Consider the following 22,313-nt stretch of genomic DNA (forward strand, 5'->3'; position numbering starts at 1 on the left):
AGGGGCTTGATCCTTGCTGTTAACACGAGTATTATTTGGCAAGAGTGATCCCAGTGGAGAGGGCAGTGTAACTTGACTGCCCACCTGCAAAGTGTAACAGAGCGTGGACTAGGAGACTTGTTGATAAAAGGGATTCCGTCAATAAGTAATAATGTTGTAGGTAATCAGAGCCAGACTGCTTACTGTCAAAGAAGGGAGATGGTAGAGAGAACGACTGGAATATATCTGAGGGCAGTGGACTGGAATTGGTGTACTAGTGTGACTTTATGGTTCGTAATGGGGAAAAAGAGATAAAAGTCTTAGCCCCCAGGATCTCAGAATGTGACCTTACTTGGTCACGTACCTCTTTACAGAGATAATCGAGTTAAATTTAGGTCATTAGAGTGGACCCTGATCCAATAACTGGTGTCCTTATAAAAAGGAGAAAATCTCTCCTGTCCCAGGGATAATGTCATGTGAAAATAAAAGCAGAGATTGGAGTGATGCTTCACAAACCCAGAACCACCGAAGATGCCAACAAACCATGAGAGGCCAGGGTAGAACCTGAAATAGCTCACAACCCTTGGAAGGAACTAACCCTGCCTAAACCTTGATCTCAGACTTCCGGCCTTCAAAACTGTGGGAATTCATTACTGTTGTTTAAACCACTCAGTATGCGGTAATTTGAATCCGAGGCCTTTGGAAGCCCATTTCCCATGGCATGAGAAGAAAATGTCAGCAAGAAAGAAACTCCAAATGAAAGATAGCACCCTGGGACCCCAGTGGCTGGAAGTTCACCTCCACATGTCCCCATTTCTATGCCTCTGGATCATCTCTTTTTTATTCTTTCTTTTCCTTTTTGATGAAAAAAAAAAACCTGAGTAGTCCAACTCGGCCATAAAAAAGAACAAAATAATGCCATTTGCAGCAACACGGATGCAACTAAAGAGTCTCACACTAAGTGAAGTAAGTCAGAAAGAGCAAAACAAATACCATAGGATATCACTTATGTGTGGAGCCTAAAATATGGCACAGATGAACCTATCTACAGAAGAGAAGCAGATTCACAGATATGGAAAACAGACTTGTGCTTGCCAAGGGGGCAAAGGGAGGGGAGGAGGGGGATGCACTGGGACTTTGGGGTTAGTAGATGCAAATTACTACATTTAGAATGGATAGACAATAAGGTCCTACTGTATAGCACAGAGAAATATATCCAGTCACTCGTGATGGAGGATAATATGAGAAAACAAATGTATGTATGTATATGTATGAATGGGTCACTTTGCCATAGAGCAGAAATTGACCAAACATTGTAAGTCAACTATACTTCAATAAAAAAAAATTGAGTAGTCCAAAATTTGACTTCTAGGTCTATACCCAAAGGAACTGGAAAAAGTGTCTTGAAGAGGTATTTGTACACCCAAGTTCACAGTAACATTATCCACAATAGCCAATATATGGAAGCAACCTAACTGTCTGTAAATGGAGAAATGGTTAAAAAAAATACGGCATATACATGAAATGGAATATTATTCGGCCTTAAAATGGAAGGAAATTCTCACACGGGCTACAACATAGATGAACCTTGAGGACATTAAATGAATAAGCCAGTGACAAAATGAGAAACACTGCATGACTGCACTTATACAAGGTATCTAGAGTGGTCAAAATCATAGACACAGAAAGTAGAAGGGTAGCTACCAGGGGCTGGAAGAGGAGGGAAGGGGGAGTTGTTTAATGTTTTGCAAGATGAAGGGTTCCGGAGATTGGCTGTACAACAATGTGAATGACTTAACACTATTGAACTGTACACTTAAAAATGGTAAGATGGGAGATCTGTGATGGCTCAGTGGTTTACGGATCCAGCATTGTCACTGCCGTGGTGCAGGTTCGATCCCTGACCCCGGTGCAGCCAAAAGAAATAATAATAATAAAACAAAATTTAATGAATTGAGTATCATTTCCGTCACATACAACTGAAAGTTTCCTGACTTTAAAAAGAAGGAGGAGGGAGTTCCCATAGTGGTTCAGCAGAAACAAATCTGACTAGCATTCATGAGGATGCAGGTTCGATCCCTGGCTTCAATCAGTGGGTTAAGGATCTGGTGTTGCTGTGAGCCGTGGTGTAGGTCACAGATGCAGCTCGGATCTGGTGTTGGTGTTGCTGTGGCTGTGGCATAGGCCAGTGGCTGCAACTCCGACTAGACCCCTAGCCTGGGAACCTCCATATGCCACATGTCTAAAAAGACAAAAAAAAAAAAAAAAGGAAGAAGAAGAAGGAGGAAGAAGAAGAAGGAGGAAGAAGAGGAGCAAATATGTTGTAGAGATAGAACAGAAAAAGATAATGGACCAAGCATTGGAGAACCCCAGCACTTAAGGAGAAGCTGGAAAAAGAGTAAGGGTATGGATGACCCAGATAAAGACTCTCAGAAATGAGGGTGACAAGCCACGGGAAAACAGGGTCAAGGAAGCCAAAGCAGAAGAGTCTCAGGATGGAGGGATTCATGGACAAATGTGAGTGGCCTTCTAGAGGCTAACTAATACAAAACTAAAAAGTATCTATTGGATTTAACAGCTAGAAAGTTTTTGCAGAGCTGATTCTATAAAACCAAAAGAGATTTTGAATTACAGTGGGTTGACTAGCGAATGAGAGGTGGAAAAAGAGACAGAGGATTTATCTGGCGACGCAGCAGGTTAAGTGGCATTGTCACTGCATTGACTCGGGTTCAGTCCCTAGTCCTGGAACTTCTGCATGTCATGGGAATAAACAAACAAACTCCATGTAAACAAACGAAAGAGAAAGAGAGACACAAAGCACAGACAGCTTTTTAAGGACCTTACAAGACTGTCATTTAGAATCAATTCATAAGCATGGTTTTCCACAGATAACAAAAGTGAGGCAAAAGTTAAGAAGCAGTGCTACCTGTGGCTGTTGGTAGGAAAGAAAAGTGGCCCTGCCCAGGGGCCTTGCTGCTGACAACATGCTCTGGAGACTCAGACTGGCCTGCTCCCTGCCTCAGCCTCTCTTCTCCCTTATTGTGTCCTGTGCCCTCGGGCCAAGCTCTGCCTTGGCCGCCGGCTGGATTCTGATCTTGGGCAGGAGAGTTTTAATCAGACCAGCCCTACACCATGGCACTGAGCCCCAAACCCTTAGATGGGAGGCTGACCACACCCTTCTCCCCTGTCGTTTCTATGGAGCTATCTCTTCATTCCCAAAGACCACAGTCTCTTCACATCCCAAGGTCTGACATTGAGGGGTCTGCCTCGTCCCAGTCCCATCCACTTACCGTGAACTCACCTGTCCCTGCCTACTGTTATTGGGAGATGTGCCCATCCTCGGTGGTCCCCATGCTCAAAGCCTATGGCTAGAGCCCTTTGCATGTGATGGGCTATTTAATATTCACAATAATCCAGTAACAGGTGGACTAGAGTAGAAACTGGTGCCTAGAGAGACCAACTACATTGATCACGGGTAGGAATGAGCTGACCCAGGCATCCCTTAGGTCATCCGGTTCCAGTGCCCATGGAAACAGCACATCAGCTCCTGCTCACGGAATCCACACAGGCACACCACTGCCCTGTGGCTCTACCTGAACCACTCACTCCTCTGTCCTATTACTGTCCTTCACCACCTCTACCAACATGCCTTTCACCCGTTCACTCTGACAACTATTTTTTTGCCTGAATGCCCTCATACCTCCTGCCACCTTCTGAATATCATATTTTCTTGCTACTCAACTTGTGGTCTACAGATTAGCAGCACCAGGCATCACCTGAAGCTTGTCCGAAATGCAGGATTGGGTCCTGCCCCAGACCTACTGACTCACAATCTATATTTAACCAGAACTTCACGTGTATGCACATGGAAGTTGAGACGTGCTGGTGTGTTTTACCTGCTACCTGGGCTTTCTCCCTGACCCACAGCTGCAGCTGGCTCTCAGGCCTCCCAGCCCCACCACCTCATGGAGCAGGTCTCCTCCCAGGTCCACACTGCAGGTGACAATGCCAGGCAGAGCCCAGAATTATAATGGAGTTCGTCCATGACTTCTGTAATAGGGTAACACAATTTAAAACCTTGGAAAGACTCTCTCTCCGTAAGCTGGATTTGTGTGCTTCTTTTCTTGGGTTCCTTGGGAGGAGTGTGAGGGTTTGCATCTGGAAAGAATGTTCATTTTTAGTCCTCTATAAATAAGCGGCACATGATTTCCTTCATTACACACTGCCTGGCGCCCCTTCACTCATTCATCAGCACCCACAGCTGGAGCAGCCGCACCTTCCCTTCCCCCCCGTCCCCATCCTGCAGGATCAGTGTAAACTGTGGATTTGCGGCCGGCCTCATGTCATCCCCAGTCCTGTGGCCCAGGCTGCATAAAATGCCAGCCCCCACAGGTAGCTCCTGCTTGAGCCCCAGTCAACCTGCCTCAGCGTGGACCTCCAGCTCAAGGCTCCATTCCTGAAATTCGGTTTTATTACCTGTCGTACCCAAGCCCACTTCTGGAGCCCTATGCCTTTCTTGACATGCTCCTCTTACAGTGGCTGGATCTGCCAGACACTTAACTGTCAGGCTTGACTCTCCTGCTAGGAGACCTACTGATTCCTCTCACCTGTTGTTTGCTAGCATCATCCAGAATCTGCCGTAACCTTGGAAATCTTGCACTGATTTAAGTCTCAGACTGACTGATGCTAGAAGAGAGGATGTTCTTGGCAGGAGATCTGGGAGGAACTTCAACAGGACTTGACTTGTTAATTTTTTTTTTTTTGAGATGAACAGAATGGATATTATGTCACCATAATTTTCACATGAATTTTTTATACCCTACAAACTGTCCTACTTAATATCACTTTCTTTTCAAGGTTCTCTGGGTGCCCCTGGGATAGTAGATTGTCCAGGATTCAGACTTGGAATTACATCTCTGGCACCTGGATGTTGCCAGAACTGGGAGGGCCTCACACTCAACTCTGGGGTGTGGCATAAATTGGAATCAAAAGAGCCCTGGGATTAAGGTAGCTCTGGCATTGCAGCCCAAAGGGTCAAATGGAAAAGGGAGGCAGGCAAAGAAGTAGAAGTCAGGTCTAAAGTGAAAGATCTACCATTGAAATCAGCATGACAGAAAAATGAAGAATATGCAGAGATTACTAGAGGTGCAGATCCTGAGGAAGTGGGAGGGCATCTTTAACAAAGAGCCCACAAAACTGCCATAAGTAAGGGGAGAAATGAAAGGGCTAAGCTGGTTCAGACCAAACAAAGCAGGACAAGGATGCTAGCTGATGCTAGAGTACATGGATCCTGGACAAATAGCCTCATTGAAAAAACCTGGATACAGGTCATTCCACCAAGTTGACGTACCAGCCCAAAGTCGGGAGCATAGATAGCATCATAGGACACTGTATGGCCAATAAACACACACACACACACACACACACACACACACACACACACACAAAGTTCAGCATCATTTCTCATTAGGTAAATGCAAATCAAATTATAGTGAGATGTCACTACTCACCCTATAGAATGGCTGAAATTTTTGAAACTGACCATACCAAGAGTTGGTGAGAATTTGGAGCCACTGGAACTCTCATAAATTCCTAGGGGATGTAAACTAGTATAACCACTTTGGAAAACCTTCACTCCCAGGTATGTATGTATCCAAGATAAATAAAAGCATATGTCTATATAAATATTTGTACCTAAATGCTCTTTTCGTCATTATTTACAACAGCCAAAAACTAGAAATAAATCAGATTTCAATCAAAAGATGAATGGATAAACAAATCATGGTATATCCACACAATGGACTACTACTCAGCAATGAAACAGAATGAACTACTGGTACGCACAAAACTTGATGATTCTACAAATCATCCTGGATGAAAGAAGCCAGTTGAAAAAGAGTGCCTGCAGTATAATTCCATTTATAAAAAATTCTAGGAGTTCCCACTGTGGCACAAGGGGATCAGCAGTGCCTCTGGAGCACTGGGACACAGGTTTGATCCCCAGCCCAGTACGATAGATTAAGGATCCAGCATTGCCACAGTTGCAGTGAAGATCACCACTGTGGCTGGAATCTGATCCCTGGCCTGGGAACTCCATATGCCAGAGGGAGGCCAAAAAGAAAAAAGAAAAAAATTCTAGAACAGACAAACCAATCTATAGTAACAGAAAGCAGGCAAGTGTTGCCTGAGGATGAGGGGGATGGAGGTATGGATAGCAAAGGGAATGAGGAATGTTGGGGGGGGGGAGGGTGACGGAATTATTCATTTTCCTCTTTGTAGTGATGGTGAAAGATATGTATGCATGTGTAGATGCATCAAATTGTACATTTTAAATACATGCAGTTTCTGATACTTTAATTATACCCCCAAAATTGAATAAAAGCACAAAACAAAATGAAATAAAACAAATTAAAAAATCCATTGTGCCATTCACCATGTTCCCTTTCTTCTTCGTGCCACAGTGACCAGTGAACAAAGGACAGCAGTGAAGCCTCTGTTGGCCTCTACTCCTAAATGAAACATGGTGAAATTCTGCTGGCCAAGCTGGGATGAACATGTAGCATAAACAAGAAATAAACCTTTATTGTTCTAAGCAAGTGAGGTTTAGGGATTATTTATTACCACAGCATAACCCTAACCCATCTGACTGACAACAATCCCCAAACCCAGCATATTGTCCAAAGTCTCATTAAAAAAAAAACAAAACACCAAACATGATAGAATATGAAACACTGCAGTATATAAAATCTGCCCACAGAATTTCTGAAACATAAATCAGATTTCAATTTGTTCAAGTGACAGAGTAATTATTTCAAGTTTATTTCAAGAGAGAAACTCTTGAACACATCCATCATTTCCATCACAATGTATGTGGTTGGAGGGGCGTTAGAATATGATAAAAGGGAGGTGGAGATTGTGGATATGCTGCAAGCCACAGGAGTATCCTATCTGACAGCAGGATACTAGTCAGGGCAGACTGAAGAACACGGAATACACTCTAAAGAGAGAAAAAGACATTACTACAATGGTCACTTGCAGAGAAATGAACTAAAACATTCCTCAACTCTTGGGGAGGAAATCTGAGGTTACACAGATACTCTCTGAGGATCCCAGATCATTTAAACAGGACTTTCTCAATTAATATGGGTGAGAGCAGAAAGGAGATCAAGATGAATGTTTCACAAGAAGTAAGGCTGAAGTAATGCTAATAAGAAATGCAAATTCCTGACCAGAGACTAGACTGGCCTTTGGAAGAAAATTAATATTGGATGTGATAAAGCATTTCATCTTGGGCATTTCAAGGAATCAGATGCCATCACCACTAAAGAAGTGAGACTAGAATGTAGGTCCAAGATAGGGTCTATCACAGAATAAGTCAGATGGACCACTACAGCCAGTCTTCCATTCCCAAAGGCCTCAAAGGTACATATTTTGATGTCATCTCCAGATGAGGTCAAACAGAATCACAGAGTACCCATTCAGGGCAGAGAGAAGATCCTTTCATGGGGAGCAGTAGACCTGTAGCATATCACAAAACCCCCAGTACAGTGTAGTTAGTTATAGGCATTTTTGTTTTAGAAGTATTCATTTGTAAAATATGGTCATCTACACAACCATGCTTCATCTTTCCTTCACTTTTACAAAAACAGTATCCTTTTAATAATGAGAATGGCCTGGGTGTTCTCAGTGGCTGAGAAGCTGCGGACAAAGCATGCACATGCATACCCCCAGTCTGCCAACTACCCACCCCACCAACCCACCCCCAGTCTACAGGACTGGAACTTTATCCTCCCCAACTTTGGGGCCAGTAAAAGTTTAGGGCAAGAGTGATGTATCCTGAGAAAGGCTGACATCAGATGACAGAACTCATAATGGGGGCTGTGGGGAAAATAGGAAGAGGATCAGAGAGGGGATATTAAGAAAATAAGAAAGTGTTCAGGGAGTACACCCTCTGAAGGTCTCAATACCAAGGTTTAGTCCCCTTTTACCCCATGAATAGTTCAAGGGTGTGGACTCCTCTTATAAACTTTCCAGTGCTACACCGGTTGCTGTAGGACACTTACTGGAATTTTCTGTAAAATGAGTCACCCAAGCCCTCTCCAGAATTCAAACCTTCCTTCCCAGTGTCCTCACAGTGTAATCTTTAAATGCGTCCGGTTATAGAGATAATCCATGGCAAATTCAGAATGCTCTTTTTCCCTAGCTCTGTACACCATCCTCAACACCAGACACAGTAAGTAGATTTCATCTCACATGTCAACTGTTATTGATGGATAGTGGCACCTCAAGGACAGTGTTAAGAAAGATTTTGGAAGGTGAACCCAAGCTTGGTGTGAAAGAGCATCATAACTGATTAAAGATGTCTTCCATGGGAAGGAAGAGTCAGGGCAAAAATGCCAGGGATGAGCTCCCCTGTAATGTCTTACTCTCACTTCCTTTCCCAGGTCTGGACTCAATCCTAGGACAAATCTCTAATTAGGCTTCCCACAGTCTCTCTCCTTAAACCACACCATTGTTTTGGGAAGTATACAGGCTGTAACTCCTAAATAATAGAGCCAAGAAAGATATATGTGTAATTAAAATAGCAAGATTATAAGGGAAGAAAATCTGCAGGAGTAGGTGTTCCTTTGGAGACACGCAATTCATGCCTCCCTAGGGTAGCACACCTTCCTTTGTGAGAGAGCACTCATTCTCTTAACATAAAAATAAAACAGGCGTTGGGGGAATTAACCACAATTCCCAATCTGGGTGGGACACTGGAGAGAGTGAGGGCATGGTTTTGTCAAAGACAGCCACCAATTTTTATTTCCAGGAATCCATTATAGACCAAAAAACATAATTATGACAATTACACAAGGAACAAGAAGATGCTCACAACATATAAATGATGACTGTCCTATGATTAAATGCTGTGTGCCCATGGGCGAAAGCTTGAGCAAAACATGAATAAATATAAATAGCTTGATTGGTTAGAGTGGTCTGAGTATGGGTTAATTTTTTTTTTCTTTCCAGTTTGGCTTCCATCAATGTTGTTCATACAACAAATAATTTGTAAGAAGCCATTAAGGTGCCTCAGTGACAATTGAAAAACCAATTATAAATTCCTGCATCTCTGAAATGAGACTGAACCAATGGTGCAGAGCTACGGCACAGAGAAGCAAAGCCTCTGCTCTCGGATTTTTTTTTTTTTTAATTTGCCTGAATAAAAGGAAGGCTTGATTTAAAGAGAAGACATCTTTATCTGAGTATCATTTATCTATGTTTTATTCTAAGAACATGGCCTATATATGAAGGATTGTCCAAATGGCTTCTAGGCTTTATCCCACATATTCATTGCTGAGTGGTTTTATTAGCCACTGACCTACTGCCACAATGCCCCAGGTTTTGCTATTAGTCACTGTCTTGGGCAAGCTGTGCCTCTCCACAAGGCTTGTCTGCATATGCTACTCTGATACTGGAAGGCGTCACATAATATGTACTGCTCCATCATCAGTGCCCTAGCAAAGCTGGGTTAATTGCTAGTCCTTCAGCAGAGTTCTCAGTGTCCCGAGGTGAGGGGACAGGACTCAAAGCCAGTGAGTGGACTCCACACAACCCCCGACATGTAGCAGTTTGAGGGAGCATCCTGACTGGTCAAGTTGGTCATGCTGTTCCCATCTTTACCAATGAATGGGTTGAGATCCCAGGATGACATTAATCAGGACCAGGTTTTTCACCATCCTCAGAGTTGACCCACTTGGGCCCAGTGAGACACTAGACAAGGTTGCACCTGCCTGTGAGGTCTAGAACTCGGTTGCTAGCCTGCACAGAGCAGAGCCAAGAGGACTGCAGGAAAATAAAGGATGCCACTGGACTAAGTCAACATCAAGATCACCTTACCCCTGGACTGCTAGTTTTATAGCCCGAGTTGTTTATGCCAGCTTGAATTCCAGCTTCTGTTGCATCCTGATTGATAGCTAGACCTTGTATCTGACCCTTGTATCTGTCCCAAAAGGAACTCAGGTGACACTGAAAGTTGAGACATACCTCCAGGGATTCTCTTACCTTCTTTATCCTCACCCATCTCCTGCACATGCACACACATTTACCTGGAATTGTAAATTCAAATGACAAGAGAAGTGAAATACGTTAGAAAGATCATCTTCATTAAACTTTTTATAATACTGATGAGGAAACTCAGATTCTGGGAGGAAAAGGAACTTGCCAAATACTAAGAGAGGCAAAAGTACATCCTTTGCTATTCAACCAAAATTCCAAATTCCTGGCAAACTTTTTTCCCAGGAATCACCTTCCCCACCACTTTCCCATGCAGAATTGGTTATTTCTTATTCATTGCCATCAATTTATTGTATACCCACCTCTATTATAAATAAAACCCCCTAGAACATTGGTGATTATTGTGAAGTTCTATTTTTATTGAGGTAAAATTGATATATAACACTATATTGGTTTCAGGTACACAACGTAATTATTAAATATTTGACTACATTGCAAAATCAACACTACAATAAGTCTGGTTAACATCTATCACCATACATGGCTATAGAATTATTTTTCTTGTGATGAGAACTTTTAAGGTGTACTTCCTTAGCAATTTTCAAATATGCAATACAGTATTATTAATTATAGTTGCCATGTTGTACATTACATCCCCACAACTCATTTATTTTATAAGTGGGAGTTTGTTCTTTTTGACTACCTTTGCCTATGTTGCCCTTCCCCCACCCTCCACCTCTGTCAATCACCAATCTCTTCTCTGTATCTGTAAACTTGATTTTGGTGTTTGCTGGTTGGTTTGTCTTTTTGTTTTTGTTTGTTTTTAGACTCCACATATAAGTGAGGCCATATGGTATTTGCCTTTATAGGACTTATTTCACTTAGCATAACATCCTCAAGGACTATCCATTTGTTGCAAATGGCAAGATTTCATTTCTTATGGCTGAATGGCATTCCATTTTTTAATACATACCACGTTTTCTTTATCCTTTCATCCATCGATGGACATTTCCGTTGCTTCCATATCTTGGCTATGGTTAAGTAATGTTGCAGTGAACATGGGTGCATATATCTTTCCAAGTTAAGAGCTTTCATTTCCTCTGAATAAATACCCATGAGTGGAACTGCTGGATCATATAGCAGTTCTGTTTCTAATTTTTTGAGGAACACCCATACTGTTTTCCACAGTGACTGTACCAATTTACATTTCCACCAGCCATGCACAAGGTACCCTTTTCCCCACATCCTTGCCAAGACTTATTTCCCATCTTTTTGAGAACCATTCTAACAGGTGTGAGGTGATATCTCATTGTGGTTTGGATTTGTACTTCCCTGAAGATTAGTGATCATATATCTGTTGGATATCTGTATGTTTTCTTTGGAAAGATATCTATTATGATCCTCTGCTCACTTTTTAATTGGATTGATTTTTTTTTTTTTTTTTGCTATTGAGTTATATGAGCTGTTTATACATTTTGGATATTAACCCCTTACTAGTCATTTCATTTGCAAATATTTTCTTCCAGTAAGTAGGCTGCCTTTTCATTTTGTTTATGTTTTCCTTTGCTGGGTAGAATCTTTTTAATTTGATGTAGTCCCACTGCTTATTTTTGGTTTTGTTGCCTTTGTTTTTTGAGTCTAATTCCACCCAAAAAATCATTGCCAAAACTGATGTCAAGGAGCTTACTGCTTATGTCTTCTTTCAAGATTTTTTATGGTTTTGGGTCTTATATCAAGTCTTTATTTTAAGTTCATTTTTGTATATGGTATAAGACAGTGGTCCAGTTTCATTGTTTTGCATGTGGCTGCCTGGTTTTCCTAACACTATTGAAGAGACTGTCCTTTCCCCATTGTGTGTTCTTGGATCCTTTGTCATAAATTAATTAACCAAATATGTGTGAGTTTATTTCTGGGCTCTCTATTCTGTTCCATTGATCTATGTATCTGTTTTTATGCCAATACAATACTGTTTTAATTACTATAGCTTTGTAATAAAGTTAGAAATCAAGGAGTGTGATGCCTCCAGTTTTGTTCTTTTTTCTCAACATTGCTTTGGCTATTTGGGGTCTTCTGTGTATCCATACTAATTTTAAGATTGTTTGTTCTGTTTCTGTGAAAAATGCCATAGGAATTTTGATAGGGATTGCATTGAATCTGTAGATTGCTTTGGGTAGTACAGACATTTTAACAATAATTCTTCAAGTCCAGGAACACAGAATATCTTACTATTTATTTCTGTCTTCATCAATGTTTTATGCTTTTCAGTGTATAGGTCTTTCATTTCCTTGGTTAAATTTATTTCTAGGTATTTTATGTTTTTGTTGAAATTGTAAATGGGATTATTTCTTAATTTTTCTCTCTGATAATTCACTATTAGTGTATAGAAACAGATTTCTGTATGTATATTTTTGTATCCTACAAATGTACTGAATTCTTTTATTAATTCTAACAGTTTTTTGGTAGAGTCATTAGGATTTCTATATGTAAAAACATATCATGTGCAAATAGTGACAGTTTTCTTTGTTCCTTTTCAATTTAGATAACTTTTATTTCTTTTTCTTGCCTAATTGCTCTGGCTAGGCCTTCCAATACTATGTTGAATAAAAGTGCTGAGAGTGGCATACCTGTCTTGTTCCCAATCGTAGAGGAATAGCTTCCAAATTTTTACCACTGAGAATGATGTTAGCTATGGGCTTGACATATATGGTCTTTATTATGGTGAAATACATTCCCTTTATAACCACTTGTTGAGAGTTTCATTCATCACAGGATATCAAATCTTGTCAAATGACTTTTCTGTGTCTACTGAAATTATCATATGATTTTTACCCTTCATTTTGTTAATGCAGTGTATCACATTGATTGATTATAGATGTTGAACTATCCCTGCATCTCTAGAATAAATCCCATTTGATCATAGTATATGATCTTTTTAATGTACTGTCAAATTCTGTTTGCTAATATTTTGTTGAATATTTTTGCATCTATGTTTGTTGGGGATATTGACCTAAAATTTTTCCTTGTGGTATACTTTTCTGGCTTTTGTATCAAGGGAATACTGTATTCATAAAATAAGTTTGGAAGTATTCCCTCCTCTTTTAATTTTTAGAAGAGTTTGAGAGATTTGCAATAATTCTCTTTGAATATTTGATAGAATTCACCAGTGAAGCTGTCTGGTCATGAATTTCTGTTTTTTGGGTGAGACTGTGCACTTCTTGATGGCAGAGACCACTGTATTGAGGTGCCTGGTACCAGTAGGTGTTTCACTGTTTGCTAGAATGAATAGAGCAAAATCTTTGATTCAATAGAAGCTGATCATGTTAAGCCTCTTAATTCTAATTTGGTTCACATAGAATCTGTGACACTTCTGAATGGGATATGGTAGGCAAAACTTTTAAAATGACTTCCCAAATCCTTTATAACCTGTGAATCTAATGAGATACCACTCCTATGATTATTTATGTTGTATGGTACAATTGGCTTTTAAAGGAGCAATTAAACAGAGAGGCCTTAATATGACTACAAAAGCCATTAAAAGTAGAGAACTTTCTCTGGCTGGATGCAGAGAAGGAAAGCAGAAGGGAAGTCAAAAGAGACTTGAGGCATGAGAAGGACCTGATGCACCACTGCAGGCTTTGAAGATAGAAGGGGCCGTTAGCCAGGGAATGCAGGCAGCCCCTAGAAGCTGAGAACAACCCCCAGCCAACTTTCTGCAAGCAAACAGGGACTTCAGTTCTATAAATACACAGGACTGAATTCTGCCAATGACCTGAATAAGCCTGGAAGCAGACTTGCTTCTAGAACTCTGGACAGATCAGAGTCCAGACCACGGACACTATGATTTTAGCTTGGTGAGTCTCTAAGCCCAGAACCCAGCAGAATTTCCCTGGACTTCTGAGCTATGAAACTTAAGATAATGAATAGGAGTTTTTAAAGGAGAGAAATATTGTTTTAAGCTGCTAGGTTTGTGCTAATTTGTTACACGGTGATAGAAAACTAATATAGTAGAGGGTCAGGGAGGGGAGTTTGCTAAGCAAATTATTAGAGTAAACCAGATTTCAATTCTGATGTTAACCTGCTTAGAAATAATTGGTTTCCAGGCAGCGTGGAAGAGGTACTTTGGGGATCATCTGACCCTGGGGAAAGAGATACATCTCAAGTCAAGTCCAAGCTCAACTGACATGGCTACCAAGTGTGCCTTGTTGAGAAGAATTGTGAGGCCAAGCCTGGGTTCAGGGTAAAATAAATCTGTAATTGATTAGCATCTTCCAGGATCAGAGAACATAGCTGTGATGGTATGCATGACAAATAGCTGCTATTTCAAATCCAATATTAACCTACCTATTTGCAACCACAAATAGGGAAAAGGATAAGATTATACAGACAATACAGAGTAGAATGAGAAACCCAAGCCTCTTAGCACCCAAAACTAATTTTCTTTACACAGTGTAGAGTTTACTAACCCTGCTAATCTAATATATTGATCTTGTTCTAACTCATACCTCTAGACTCCCCTGGCCACAGCAGCAGCCCATGGCGCACATCATGGGGACTGATGTCTATCTGGGGACAGAACCCACCCTGAAGAGCCTACTGTCCTACAACCCGCTATGTGTGGTCAGAGCTGGCCAGTGGAAGGCGACCACCTTCCCTTCTCCTCTCCCTCTCTTCTCCCACAAAGTGGAAACAAGTCGCAACCCTGGCATGAAATGAGAAGGCTTCAGTCCACAGGGGACACCTAAAGGAACTCAGAGACACAAGGCGAAAGTCAGTGGAAGCAGCACAGAGGAAGGAAGCAGCTCACAGATCATGTGCCACCATATTTATTGTTACACACACCATGGTAGGCCCTACTGGGCAATTGAAAGGCTCCCCCTGGACTCCTATCAGGGCTCTGGCAATGGCCAGTTCTTACTTGGGGAGGTGTCTGATATTTGGTTTCTTTTGGAAAGCCTTTGATTATACTGAACAAATTCAAAAGCCGCCCCTGCAAAGAGCAGTCCAAATTCTCCCTTCAAACACTTGTTTCTAGGATGACATAGTCTCCAGACCCATCTGTGTGCTCCGGAAGCCTGCTTCCTCTTCCAGGATTCTTTGGGCTCTGCCTAATGGACTTCTGATTATGGCAGTCCCAGGGTGAGCCTGGCTTATATATGAGGAAAGGAAATCAGCAGGGAACACTCACCTTATGATGCATAGAGAATGAGCTTCTCGCTGGAAATGCAAATTTTGAAGGATGAAAATCTCACTTCTGAATACATAATGGTCCCTAATTAGCTCACAGGTAATTAGAGCAATTACCAGGGGACAGCACTCTTAAAAGCTGTGTGCCTAGGGTTTTTTTTTCCCCCCCTAGGGAACATATACCTATATAGTTAAAATTCTTGTTCAGCAAAGATTATATTTTCCTACATATTAACATGGAACCAGAGTTGGTTGTCTGTGGTCATAAATGTTCCTATTTACAGCCTTATCTGTAAGTCATTGCCAGCAGCGTCCTAGCTCCACCCTTAGTTCAATAATGAGTGAGGCCAGTGTAAGAGAAATAGAGACGGCATATGAGGGAGGCAAAACTTGCGGCACCAAAATGTCTTTTTGGCATGGAATGACTTGGAGCTGAAAACAATCAAGAGCAAAAAGACTCAAGAAGAAAGTGACTTTCCCCCTAACTACCTTACCTGAAAGAGGACCTGTTCCAGAAAGGGAGCTATCACCAGTGGTAACTACAGTGTGAACTAGGAGTGGTAGACAGAGAGGAACCTAGCAAAGTTTGTTTCTTTTCTTTTCTTTTTTTTTTTTTTTTTTGTCTTTTTTGCCATGTCTTGGGCCGCTCTCACTGCATATGGACGTTCCCAGGCTAGGGGTTGAATCGGAGCTGTAGTCACCGGCCTGCGCCAGAGACACAGCAATGTCAGATCCTAAGCCACGTCTGCAACCTACACCAGAGCTCACAGCAATGCCGGATCCTTAACCCACTGAGCAAGGCCAGGGATCAAACCCGCAACCTCACGGTTCCTAGTCGGATTCATTAACCACTGAGCCATGACGGGAACTCCACAAAGTTTGTTTCTTAAAATCTCTCCCTGAGTCCCACCGTTTCTGCATGGCGAGGCAAACATTTGTTTATCAAACACTTGCTTTTCAATCTCCTTGTCAATTGCTTCCTCCCCTTTGAAGTCCCAAACTGCTATCCCCCACACCCTCTTTTCTCTTTAACTGAAGGTGTTATTTAAAGTGGGGATTTCAGCCATTTCAGCAAGCGACTCAGTTTTTCTAGGTCTCCCTCTGAATATATGCTATTAAACTTTCATTTGATTTTCTCCTATTAATCTGTCTCATGTCATTTTAACTATTAGATAAGCCAGAAGAACCTAGAAGGGTAGAGGAAAATTTCTTCCTTCCCAACAATAGTCATCTATTTCAGTGTAAGTCACAGACACAGCTCAGATCCTGTATTGCTGTACCGTAGGCTGGCAGTTGCAGATCCGATTGGATCCCTGGCCTGGGAACTTCCATATTCTGAAGGTACAGCCCTAAAAAAAGAAAAATAATAATAATGAAATCACTTTATGCACTGATTCAGCCTGGGTTGCCCAGAAAGCCAAGCTGAAATTGTAAATCTTCATGTACTACTGCCCCGAACAGTGCCATACAGTGACCATGAATCAGCACAGTCCATCTGCAAAGAAGAAGTGAAGAAATTATCCCCTTGGAGTTCCTGTTGTGGCTTAGCAATAACGAATCCGACTGGTATCCATGAGGATGCAGGTTCGATCCCTGGCTTTGCTCAGTGGGTTAAGGATCTGGGATTGAAATGAGCTGTGGTGTAGGCCAGCAGCTGCAGCTCTGATTTGACACCAAGCCTGCAAACTTCCATATGCTGCAGGTGTGGCCCTAAAAAAAAAAAAAAAAAAAAAAAGAAATTATCCCCTGGTTTCCACTTCCCATTGGTTATAGTCCCATGGGTGAAAGGCCATGACTCCTTCATACTTCCAGGCTGCACATGTATGGATGCCAAGAGGGTCCCTCAGCATCCTGAACCTCAGACTCAACAGGGGACCCTTGGGCGGGCAATGATGTGTGGTAGGAGACGTGGATGTGAAGTTGGACACAGTCTATCCAGATGTGGTCACCACAGAGGCAATGGAGCTAGACCACACACCCCAAAGCCATAGAGTTGGGGAAGCTAGGAGGTTCCAAATAGGATTGATATGTGCACAAAATGTCCATCTCAGTGTGGATCCCAATCAAAAAGCACAACCTTTCCCGTCGAATCGCCTTCTGTGTGAATCCAAACTCTACTCCTCACCAGCTATAAGACTTAGGGCAAAGGCATTTCACTGCACCTAGATGTCCACATCTGGTAAAAGGGAATAATACCTACCACATGGGAATGTTTCAAGGTTTGAATGAGATAATCTGTGTAACACGTGTGGTACGGAACATAAACATACCAAAACTGAATTCCCCTCTCCTATAATAAAAACAAATTGAAAACAACATAAATATCCAACCATAGAGGAATGGTTAAGTAAATCATGATGCAACCAATTAATAGATCTCCTTGCAGCCTTTAAAAATGACAATGAATATGTGGGGAAATAGAAAATGGCTTATGTATTGAGGAAAGGCACAGTACAAAATTGAGTGAGTACAACGTGGGAGAGGCGTGTTGTATGCACACAAGATGCCACATGCAAATATTTAGTGACATGAACACTTGGGACATTTCTTGGGGAAAGATTTGAAAACACTAATGAGTAATGTATTTGGAAAACACTAATGAGTAAGGCCAGGAAATACCATTTGCTCATTTTTCTTGTTAATAGAACTCCAAATTTGTTCAGAGTGTCAATGTGCCCATCCCTCAATGACAAATCATGATTTGTTTTAACCAGCCTGGAAAATCCTTCTCTCCAAATTCCCAACCCCCTTTGCAACTGAATAAGGCCATGTAATTTTTCCACTTCTGGGAAAAATGGTATAATGGAAAATCTGCTATGTGGAGTCTAGGAAAGTTTTGCTTTCCTGATAAAAAGACGAGTAATATAGCAGGCACTGTCCCTCCCCTCTTTCTTTCCTTGGATATAGATGTAAAGTCTGGGACTACAGCAACCATCTTGTGAGCATAAGGTGACCAGTATGAGAGAAGAGTCAAGAAATTTGAGCCACTGAATTATCAAAAACTACTTTTCAGTCTCTATACATGCATCTGTTTAAATCTCTACAGCCAGATTTTTCTGTTTCTTATAACTAAACCAACTGTTATAAGACTGTTAGGCTAGTCAATTTACATTCCTAAGTCATTGATTTTTACAGTAGATGTTTACGGCATGTTTTATAACTCTCATTTACAAATGAGTAAACTGAGAACCTAAGTGACTTACCCAACATCAGCTCACTATGAAGTCTCCAAACCAAAATTCATACCCTATCCTTATCCTAGAGTTCTTTCCACAACCTCAGTAGCAAATGGTTGTATACAGAATACAAGAGAGATTGTAAAACAGAGAAAGGAAGGCCAAGCCATGAGGCTGATAAGAGGCTTTACGTCGAGGTTATAAATGGTGCTGTGTGCCATGCTAAGGGTTTTGATGTTATTGTTTCGGTGATAAAGAGCAGCAGTATGTTAAAACCCACCTTTCAGCACAAATTGCTGCCATGTTCCCAAGGCCTTGTGCATGATAGAGTTCAGCAAATATTAAATGAATGAATCAATCAATGAAATGAATAAACCAACAAATAATCAGATAAAATTCTCCAGGTACATATGGAAAATGAATCAGAATAGACAAGGTTAGAGGCAAGAAGGCCATTTAAGAGGTTATTGTGGAATTTCTGTCATGGTACAGCGGAAACAAAACCAACTAGGGACCTTGAGGTTTCGGGTCCGATCCCTGGCCTCGCTCAGTGGATTAAGGATCCAGCATTGCCATGAGCTGTGGTGTAGGTCATAGATGTGGCTCGGATCGGCGTTGCTGCGGCTGTGGCATAGGCCAACAGCTGTAGCTCCGATTAGACCCCTAGCCTGGGACCCTCCATATGCCTCGGGTGTGGTCCTGAAAAGACAAAAGACAAAAAGACAAAAAAAAAAAAAAATAAGACGTTATTGTGATATGTTGCGATATCTAGTCCACCTGAGAGATGTGAAGTATGAACTATGGCAGTGTCTACAGGACAGGGGAGGGGACAAATTCAAGAACAATTAAGAAAACAATTGATAGGGTCACAATTCTTACATGGCTACCAGCCTGTGTTCTTAAAAGAACTTTTTTTTTTTTTTTTTTTTGGTCTTTTTAGGGCCCCACCACAGCATATGGAAGTTCCCAGGCTAAGGGTCAAATTAGATCTATAGCTGCTGGCCTACACCACATCCACAGCAATGCCAGATCTAAGCCACACCTGTGACCTACACCACAACTCGCAACAGTACCAGATCCTTAACCCACTAAGCAAGGCCAGGGATTGAACCCGTGTCCTCATGAATATTAGTCGGGTTCATTACCACTGAGCCACAATAGAACTAAAAGAACATTTTTATTAGACCACTTGGCCGACCAAAAACCTTCAGTGCTTTCTCCCAACTTGTAAACTATATCTTAAAGTTTGCAACTCAGCGTTAATGGTCCTTCACTAAGTTCTAGTTGCATTTTCTTCAGAATAACTATTCATCAAATACTGTCAAATAGAAAGGCAAGTTAATTAATTGTTTAATTTGCATAATATTTAATCATGTACAAATGCCTTCATCTACATTATTTATTTGTTTGGATCTGCCTTCATTGGCTATTTATTGTTTCCCAACAACCATGTAAGTTAAGCAGGGACAGGACTGGGCAGTTATAAGGTGCATATCTTACAGATACAGAAATCAAGATTCAGAAACACCAATTGTTAGGCTGACCTTCTGGTCAGGCCCTCCCCATCTGCTGCCCCTGCAACTCAAGATCCATCCTATACTGCAACTTGGCTCCAAGGTCAGAGCTCACTCAGCTTAGAGCCCTGAAACAGAGGGCATGCCTAATATCCACTGACTCTGTCCGAACCTCAGATGAACTCCTGATCAAATCCCACACCCAGACAGTTTCTCAGCAAGAAAATTGAAGTCATCACTCTTAACTCAGAAATTGGTTTACAGATCTTTGTCCCACACAGATGGATCATAAACTGCTCTGTTGAACACTCTGTCAAATATGAAACTTCTGAAAGCTTTTTAATGGACAAAGATGATTCTAAATCTTCAACAAATCTTCTTATAATGATTGTTGTTGCAAACGCTTTCTCTTTGGCTGGACTGTATGTCAATATCTAGAGTTTTTGACTAACTGCAATTCATCCTTCAACCTGGCATTAAGTCTACTTCCTTCAGGAAGTCCTCTGGGGTAGAACTGGCTTTCTGCCCACCTAAGAGTCATACTTCCTTTCTTTAGGTTTAAGCTGTTTTTGGAGAAAGGCTGCCCAGCTAGGGACAGCATTTCCAACCCTCTAAAGCCTAGATGGGGCCATGTGCCTGGTTCTAACCAATAAAATGTGAGGGGGAAGGAATGAGTGCCACTTCCAGGCTAAGATAATCAAAAACTGGGTGTATCTTCCCTAACCTCTCTACGCCTCCATCAGCTGGCCAGAGTTCAACACTCACTGAGACCCTAGAAGCCACACCATTTTGAAGATGAAGGGCTTTTAATGGGTTGAATCTCCAAACTTGGAGCAGAACTCTATTCACTCAGTCCCTCACCCCTAATCCCAGTCCTCTTCAACCAAGAATACCTGAAATCAACTATTAAATGAGTAAACTATTAACATTTTGGATTTTGTTGTTGTCATTGCTGTTGCCATAGCTAACATTATCATAACTAATATACTCTTTAAATCCCTTCTATAGAGTTTAATATCCTTTTTTTAAAGCTCTACTAGCTTTATGAATAAGCTATACTACAACACAATTTCCATGGTGGCTCTTTTTATATTATAATATAACATAGTTATTCATGAGTCCATCTTTCCTACCAACTTATATCTCAACATCTCCAGCTATTGCAACAGAGTGGTTAGTCATTAATGTTTGCCAAATTAATTTTTAATGAATAAATTAAATCCTCTTAAGGCATTAAGAGAAAAGAAGTATATCAATAATAACTTTGAATGTCAATAGTATAAACACACCAATTAAAAAACAGACACTATCAGAGTGGATCAAAAAACACGACCCAGCTACATGTTGTCTATAAAAAACCCACTTTAAATATAAAAGCACACAAATTGTATGTCTGAAGATATATAAAGTATTTATACAACTCAACAGCAAAACAATCCACTTAAAAAATGAACAGAGGATCTGAATGTACATCTTTCCAAAAAAGACATACAAATGGCCAACAGGTACATGAAAAGATGCTCAACATCACTAATCATCAGGGAAATGCAAATCAAAACCACAATGAATTATCACCTCACAGATGTTATCATGGCTGCTTTTAAAAAGATAAGAAATAACAGTGTCAGCAAGGATGTAGAGAAAAAGGAACTGTTGGTCACTATTGGTAGGAATGTACATTGGTATAGCCACTACCGAAAACAGTATGGATGTTCCTCAAAAAATTAAAAATATAACCATCATGTGAACCAGCAATTCCACTTTTGGGTATTTATCTGAAAGAAACAAAAACAGTAACTCAAAAAGATATGTGCAACCCCATGTCACTGCAGCATTATTTACAATAGCCAAGACATGAGAATAACCTAATTGTTCATTGATGGATGGATAGATAAAGAAAATGTGGTATATATATATATATATATATATATATATATATATAAAATAAAATATTATTCAGCCATAAATAAGAAGTAAATCTTGCCATTTGTGACAACATGGATGAAACTTGAGGGCATTATGCTAAGTGAAACAAGTCATGCAGAAAAAAACAAATACTATATGATCTCACTAACATATGGAATGTAAAAACAATGGTAGAGTTAGAAGACAAGCCACATACTGGAAGAAAATTATTTGCAAAAACATATCTGATAAGGGGCTATTATCTAAAATATACAAAGAATGCCTAAAACTCAACAATAAGAAAACAAAAAACCCAATTAAAATATTATACTTCCAATTTCTCCTTCTCAACTTTTGTGCTATTGTTGTCATACATTTTGCTTTTATATATGTTGTAAACACACAATACATATTTTTTCTTTAGAAATCATCTTTCAGGGAAAGATATATTTTTTATTTCCTTTCACTTATTTTCTTTTGTTTTTCGTTTTTTAGGGCCACACCTATGGCATATGCAAGTTCCCAGGCTAGGAGTCAAATTGGAGATATAGCCACTGGC

At 40.8% G+C, this 22,313-nt stretch overlaps 1 protein-coding gene across 2 annotated transcripts in view; it reads right to left on the reverse strand.

The window, feature by feature from the left end:
- Positions 1–22,313, reverse strand: part of LOC102167410 (5-formyltetrahydrofolate cyclo-ligase) — a 155,975-nt gene that overhangs the window by 16,412 nt on the left and 117,250 nt on the right. The window contains exon 5 of one of the 2 annotated variants that reach the window (XR_002345772.1): positions 10,024–10,067. The gene's annotated coding sequence lies outside the window, so the exon portion shown is untranslated. Of the gene's footprint in view, positions 1–7,768; positions 10,068–22,313 lie in introns of those variants that run through there. The other variant, XM_021098847.1, reaches the window with a different exon arrangement.

The sequence above is a fragment of the Sus scrofa genome, chromosome 7 (assembly GCF_000003025.6).
Source record: "Sus scrofa isolate TJ Tabasco breed Duroc chromosome 7, Sscrofa11.1, whole genome shotgun sequence".
Lineage (NCBI taxonomy): Eukaryota > Metazoa > Chordata > Mammalia > Artiodactyla > Suidae > Sus > Sus scrofa.